This window comes from Physella acuta, unplaced genomic scaffold (assembly GCF_028476545.2).
Source record: "Physella acuta isolate Inbredline_101_S28 unplaced genomic scaffold, ASM2847654v3 ptg000150l, whole genome shotgun sequence".
In the NCBI taxonomy this organism is placed as follows: Eukaryota; Metazoa; Mollusca; class Gastropoda; family Physidae; genus Physella; species Physella acuta.
In genome coordinates this window covers 1160366-1167961 of record NW_026731669.1, presented here as the reverse complement: position 1 = coordinate 1167961, position 7596 = coordinate 1160366, and the positions used below count along the sequence as shown (strand labels likewise).

At 32.0% G+C, this 7596-nt stretch overlaps 1 long non-coding RNA gene across 2 annotated transcripts; it reads left to right on the top strand.

Moving 5' to 3' along the window:
- Nucleotides 1-2520: 2520 nt before the first annotated feature.
- Nucleotides 2521-7279, top strand: LOC131935612 (uncharacterized). 2 transcript variants are annotated; one of them, XR_009385960.1, is made up of 6 exons: nucleotides 2521-2608; nucleotides 4834-5067; nucleotides 5510-5627; nucleotides 5777-5890; nucleotides 6607-6679; nucleotides 6841-7279. It is a non-coding gene; the product is annotated as an uncharacterized LOC131935612 (long non-coding RNA). The 2 variants fall into 2 exon arrangements; XR_009385959.1 differs by having other exon boundaries at nucleotides 2534-2608; nucleotides 4803-5067.
- Nucleotides 7280-7596: the final 317 nt, after the last annotated feature.

The following is a 7596-nucleotide window of genomic DNA, read 5'->3' as shown; positions in this document are numbered from 1 at the left end:
TGCTGACTTTCACGTTGTTATCGAAGGATATTGCATGATACGAGTTGTTTATACATTGCAATATAAGATAAGATCACGAAATGTTGTTTATCAAGTGATGTGATTTTTATTAGCTGTGATTTCGTGTTGGAGTTCTGGATTTACATTACATAAGACGAGTGGACATTTACTGGGTCAAATTGTACACGGTGTGTATGTCAGGATATCGACATTTGTCCGAAGTAGGACATTTTTTCATCGTATTGTTTATTCTCAAGTTATGCCATTGTTTTATTAGTAGGCATTTTAATGTAAAGGATTATTTATCGAAATTTGTATTGGATTATATATTATAACGGTGTTGGTTATAAAACAAAGGATTGTAAATTAAATGGACGATTGAGATGGATTCGACTAAGATGCATTTAATGGATAATACAAATGAAGTAGTCTATTTTGTTTTTCAAAACTTGGATAATAAAATATTTTCAAATGTGGATAGATTGGATATAACTGGAGGCGAAATGAAATAATTTGAAGGTATTGAGTGATAGTGGGGTCAAAGGTCGTACAGTGCGAGACCCAATACGTGGATGAAGATACGATGTTGTCGATGCTGCTGTTGGAAGGTAAGATGAAGGTAAGATGAAGGTAAGATGCATCATTATTACAGCATAGCTAATTCGAGGGATCTACAACACAATTAAAACAAGCTGGGTTAAATATTATGTAAAGTTTGATACAAGATGATTAACATCCTAATGTGTATTCATTTTTTTCCCCATAGAAGCGAATTCTTCTCATTGAGGAAATTACCACATCTAACAATACTAGTAGCCGAAGTGCTATGTATTACATATTATTGAAACTGTATTAATATTATTATAATAAATTACTATGCAACATTGTAAGTCTGTTTTCGTATTTAGCAAAATGCCAAAAGTACTGAGAAGAAGTTCAAGGAGTTATTAATTTTAAAAACATATCTGACGAGTTGGGCATACAACAAAAGTCAAAACAAGTGAGTCTAGATATTATATGACGTTAATAACAGATGATAAGCATCCTTTGGTGTACTTTAATTTATCCCCGTATAGAAGCAAACTCTCCAGTATTACAGGAAAATAACACATCAAACAAGTAGTAGTCGATTTTTGTCAGTGCTATGTATTACATATCATTAAAAAGTGTATTAATATTATTATTAAATAAATTATTATACTACACAGTAAGTCCCGTTTTCATACGTAATAGCGTGCTAAAATGCTGAGTTGAGGTTCAAAAAGGTATTCATTTGAAAAACATAGCTTATTAATGGGAAATACAAAAAATTAAAACAAGATAAAGCTAGATATTATATAACGTTAATAATAGATGATAAGCATCATTTGGTGTACTTAATTTTTCTCCATAGAAGCAAACAACACAACATAAAAGGAGAAATGCACATCAAACAACTAGAAGTTAATTTGTTTCTTAGTACTGTGTATTACATATTATTACAATTTTAACTAGTATTATTAAAATATATTATTATTCTACATTGTAAGTCTATAATAATGTTTTCATAATTAATGGTTTTGCTAAATTAATGACCAAAAGTTTAAAGAGCTGTTTAATTGGACGAAAAAAAATGTGTTTTCGTTTATCATGCATGCGTGCCACAACAACATTACACATGAAAGGTCTGCTGTCGTTGTGGATCTGTGTTAAAAAAAAGTTGAGAAAAAAATACAAATGAACGATCTAAGTGTAACAAAAATAACAGTGCAAGCTGCAGACAATAATACATCAATTTACATCAGCTGATTATTGATTGGGAAACCAATACTGTTGCCTAGAGTAACATGTTCAGTGTTTCTTTCAGACTTTTTTTAGGATGGGGGAGGGGGGTGTTGAGGTCAAGAAGATTTCGGGGTGGGGGCGGGGGGGGGGGGTGAGGCTGATACTGGTAATGTATAGATTTTTCATAAAAATATCTATTTTTTACGGGATGGGGGTGGGGGAGGAGGTTGTATTCCATGAAGAGATTACTGAAACAAACCCCTACCAGGTTTCAGTTTTATTTGCAAAAGTATTTCCAAAAAGACAAATGTTTTAATTTATAAATATGAACATGAAAGTTTAATTTCATTTCATGGGGATTCATTTGATTTGTTTTAACCAAATGTTGAATTTTGTTGACATTGTTACTATTACTGGGTTACACAAAGACAAGTAATATTTACATATCAGCACACGACGTTTTATACATAGAAACCAACGAAAAGAGCCTACAATATATTTATGAACGTTCACTCTAGCTAATTTTAAAACAAAATAAAATGTTAAACCAAATTGATGCATGTTTTACTGTTTAATTTTCAAGTTATATAAAAATAGTTTTGGTGATCAATCCATGAAACAAGAATTAAATTCTTACATTCTGAATCCGTGCTTTAAATATTGCAGCAGTAATAATTTCTACTGTTTTCATATGCATACGCTAGTCCTAAATATCATGTTTTATTATTAATTTAAATATTGATTGAACTAAATTGAATGAAATATACTTTTGTTTCCATTAAAGCAGCCGTCTGCATTGTATTGGGAGATGATTCCAGAACTATGAGATGGATAGAGTAAAATGGTAGGTAACATGTATCATATCCTCTTCTAGTATTTAAACTATGAGAAAACAAAACAAATCCAAGTGAGAGTTAGATCACTGCAAAAGAGTAACAATCTCCTATAGATGCAGGGAATGTGTTAGAAACAAGTTGAGTATGTTATGTGTGTAGTGGTGGTGTGGGGGATTGTAGTGATGTTGGTTGTGGTGGTAGTGTTGAATGGTTTTGGTGGAGGTTGAGGTGGTTGTGGTAATAGTGGAGGTAATAGTAGAGGTGATGTCAGTAGTAGTGGTGGGTGGTGATAGTGTTTGTGGTGGTGGTTGTTGTGGTGATGCTGATGACGGTAGTGGTGGTGATGTTGGTAATGATAATAGTTACAGGAGTGATGGTGGTTTTAATATTGGTGATAGTGGTCATTGTGGTTGTGGTGGTAACGTTCGTGATGATTGTAGTAGTGGTGGTGGAGGCTCTGGTGGTGACAATGGTGGCGTAGGTAATGATTTTGGTGGTAGTGTTGGTGGTAATGTTGATGATGTTGTTAGAGGTGGCGGTGATGGTTAAAGTGGTAGTTGTGGTCATGTTGATGGATGTAGTAGTGCATAGCTAGTAGCGGTGGTGGTGAAGTTGGTGATGGTATTGGTGATTGTGACAGAAGTGGTGATGGTGATATTGGTGGTGGTGCTGGTGGTAGCGTAATTGGTTGTGTTGATGTAGTCAGTGTTGATAGTAGTGGTGGTAATAGTGGTGGTAGTGTTTTTGTTGGTGGTTGTGTTAGTGGTTGTGTGGGGTTGGTTCACGAAAGGTTTGACCTTTGTGCTTGTTAACCGGGATGTTTCACTGGACAGTTATCTACCCTCCGGTCAAGTGCATAGATGGGTTATAACAAAATACATTGGCAACTTCACCAAACTACCTGCTCACTTGTTTAATAAAACAAGCACATTATAAAACTGGACCATAAACCTACATTTTATGATCTATCCTACACAATATGTACTTCATTATTTTAACCCAATTATCCCCACTCACATACCAATTTACGATATTTATTAACACAGATATCAACAATGCTATACCACATTTGCAATTAGAATGATATCGCTTAAAAATACAATTTTAATTACAGAAAAATAGTTCTTTTTACATTTTGCACCATATTTTTAATGCAAATAACAACACTTATACATTTATTTGTATTACATTTTTTTTAACTTCAGTTGACAAACAAAAAAGTACATGTTGTATGTATCTAGTTGAAAATAAAGGTGTAGCATTCAACTCTTACATAGGCATCTAACTAATAAGTCGAGTCGATACTTAAAATCAAAACGACAGGTTTAAAATAAAATAAGTACAGTTCCCTTACAAACCTGATGGTGAAGTGAAGTAATGTAAATCTGTTTCTGTGAGTCGGATATGAAGGAATAGTGTTGTCAGCACTATATCCAGCCGCCTTTACTTTACCTAACTTATGTTAGGTGCCCATTAGAGCTGGGTCAACTGAGAGACGTTCTACTGACTTAACCCGGATTCGAACTCGAGACTTAGTCTACCTCTTGACCACCACAGGCTTACAATAATTTACTCTAAATAACTGCACATTTTCTTGTTCATATTTGTACCTACATACTTTACATTAGAGACTTGAGTGATTTGAAGACACGCTTGCCAGTGTAGTAACCTACAGCTGAACTGGTATAAATTATATACTCATATTTTGTGACATATATTATAATAGTAGCTCAAAGCTGAACTAACACTTCATAACGCAAAATTTGTGTTGTGTACATTAGACACCTTAAATCCAATTTTTTATAGGTAGTTACTTTAACATGTTAAATTTACAACCAATTAATCTCAATTAGGTTCAATAAGTTTGGATTGTAGCGCTATGGTGTGGGGGTAGAGATCTGGGTACTGTATTACGTACAAAGTCGAATTATTCAAATGAAAGAACTTAAGTACAAACTAAAAAATGGAAAGTGCACCATGTTTTATGAAAAGAAAAGTTGACCAAATATAATTTTTATCAAACCTGTTTTTGTTCATATTGTTTTTTTATTTACAATTTAAATTTTTTTTTGTTTTATAAAACTACCTTTTAGTCTAGTAACAAAACAAGGGAGGTAAACGCAATTTCTATTCCTATTTTATTTATTTATCATGAGTAGCCTCCCTTACACGAGCAACACGCAACCTCGAATTTTTCTGCAGATCTTGCTTGACGCAACGATTTTCCCTGCAGGATCGATCGATAAAGCACGCCATCACGTGATGGAAGAGACCTTGGCCAGACCCCCCCCCCCCCGTCTGCTCCACTAGTGTCAGGCTAATGGAGTCTGGTTTGTCTGGAATGGCGCGTGCATTATGGAAACACAACCGGGGTTTTAATGTATGCATTATGGGGGCAGAGATGTGTACTTATGTGGAGTCTGCGGTTGTGGAACTAGGAAGTGAATGGCAAGGTCAAAACATAAAGGTATCAGACTCCTAATGGCTTTCTTTTTAACTAATGGAGGTACAAAAAAAATATTTAAAAAGAAAGTGGGTTACATTGGAGTGGTTAAAAGTATCCAGATGCATTCATCAGCTCCAGAAACGAAAGGGGTTTATTAGGTTCTAGACTCGACGCTGCAAGACTCTCTATATATAAATGCATACATACATATATATACAGATAAATATACAGATACAGAAATACTCATATATATATATATATATATATATATATATATATATATATATATATATATATATATATATATATATATATATATATATATATATATATATATATGTGTGCATGACTTAAAATACCATTTAAAATTTTATGTTTTGTAATTGAAAACGCTTCTTTATTCAAACAGTCACATCATACACCTAAAAACATCTATCTCTCGTCTTCTAAAATCTTTAAACAGTGAAAGCGTGAAATAATGTGCTCAAACATTATAGGAAATCTACAACGAAGTCAATCAATAATACCCTCAAACATTAGAGGAAGTCTACAAGGAAAGCAGACGGAAAGAGAGAACATTCGTAAGTTAATCAATATTAAAACTCTAGACTAATTTCATTATCTATTTAATCCTTTGAGAGCGGAGAAACTTAACTGTATAAATAATTAAACTTAATGAATGGTTGCAAAAGTGACTGATCTAAATGATTATATAACTAAACTTTATCAGATTCCTCAAGGTGCAAACTGCAATGGCAACGTGCCCTTTAGGTGTATCGTCTCCTGGGTATCTGAAAGCAACACGGTCTTTACTTTTCCAGCGACTGACCTGATAACCTGGTCTGTAAGCATTTGTTTTTATCTGGGAGTCTGGGAGGTTAGGTCAACCTGATACTCGCCTGCCGTGCCAGAGTGTGTGACGTCATACGTCTGACCAGTCGCTTGGAGATATTTAGTTTGGGGAAAACAGATTGTGACGATGTATTCGACCATGTTTTGTGACATCAACCTGCTTACATATGGGTCATCAACGTACAGTAGTAAACGTCTGATTACACGGCTTTTTGACGTGAAATTACACACTATTGTGATGTCAAATTTAGATAGTATTATGATGTAAGATTATACAGTGACGTCAAATAACATAGTATTGTGACGTCAAATTACACAATATTGTGACGTCAAATTAAACAGCATGTTGACGTCAAACTACACAGTTGAGTGACGTCAGATTACATAGTTTTGTAACGTCCCTCTAAACCATACAGTTATTGTTTAATACTTAAATACAAAATCAATGTTCATTGGTTTCGCTTTGAAACATTCATCATCATTATTGATAAGTGGTATAACCATAATACATTAACCTCTGCCCTTTTATTTGGTGGCTTGCTAAGTAGTATAAAATGAACATGTAAGAATACATAAAATATAAAAATGTCTAGATTGTAATGATTGTTCAATACAATAATGCAGTACATAAAGGGACACATTTTAGTGTTATGGTTTAATTATTTCTATACCTGAAAAAAAGTAGCTATATTTTCTCTCTTTCTTTAGGTAATTAATAAGGTGAGGGGATAATTAGTAATTAGTTACAGCCGTAATTTACATCCAGTGAGCTCATTAAAGTGTACGTATAAAGCAATTTACATTTTTTTAAAAATTAAAATGATACTAATTTTAAAAATGTTTTTACAAAATAGGATTTCCATATTACAGTATTGTGTTATTTGATATAAAATCCACATTTAAATTGTTTTGTAAATTTTAATTAATTTTTGTTTTTTCCAGGTCATCCATACTCCAGTATTGAAAAGACGCTTAAAATGTGTATCAACAAGATAGCCAACAACAGACTTAAAGTCACTCTTACAAAAACGTGCGTGATGGTTTGAAATGAGATTGAATGAGATTACCTCCCTTCCTACACATAAAAAGATATCATTTGCTTAAACCAAAGCTAGTGGTATACGTTTTACAAGAAGCAAATGAAAACCCTTTTTTTTTTTTGTAAAACGATACTAGTTAAATAGAGTAAGATGTTTCATTGTAAATATTTAATTTTTTTTTATATTAGTTTACAAAATATAGCTGTATTTTTTATTTCTTTTCAAAACAAAAACAAAACCTATTTCGAAACCGTTTTTAAGTTAATTTTACAGATATAATAAGAGTACCCCTGTAATCCTACCCGAGGTGGATGTCTGTTTGTTTCACAATACATTTTGAGCTTGACGATCAGATTTTAATAAAACAATGGACGGTTTTTTTTCTCTTTTATTTCTTATGTTTCATTGTGGTTTATATATATATATATATATATATATATATATATATATATATATATATATATATATATATATATATATATATATATATATATATAAATATATATATATACATATATATATATATATATATATATATATATATATATATATATATATATATATATATATATATACATAAATATATATATATATATATATATATATATATATATATATATATATATATATATATATATATATATATATATATATGTGT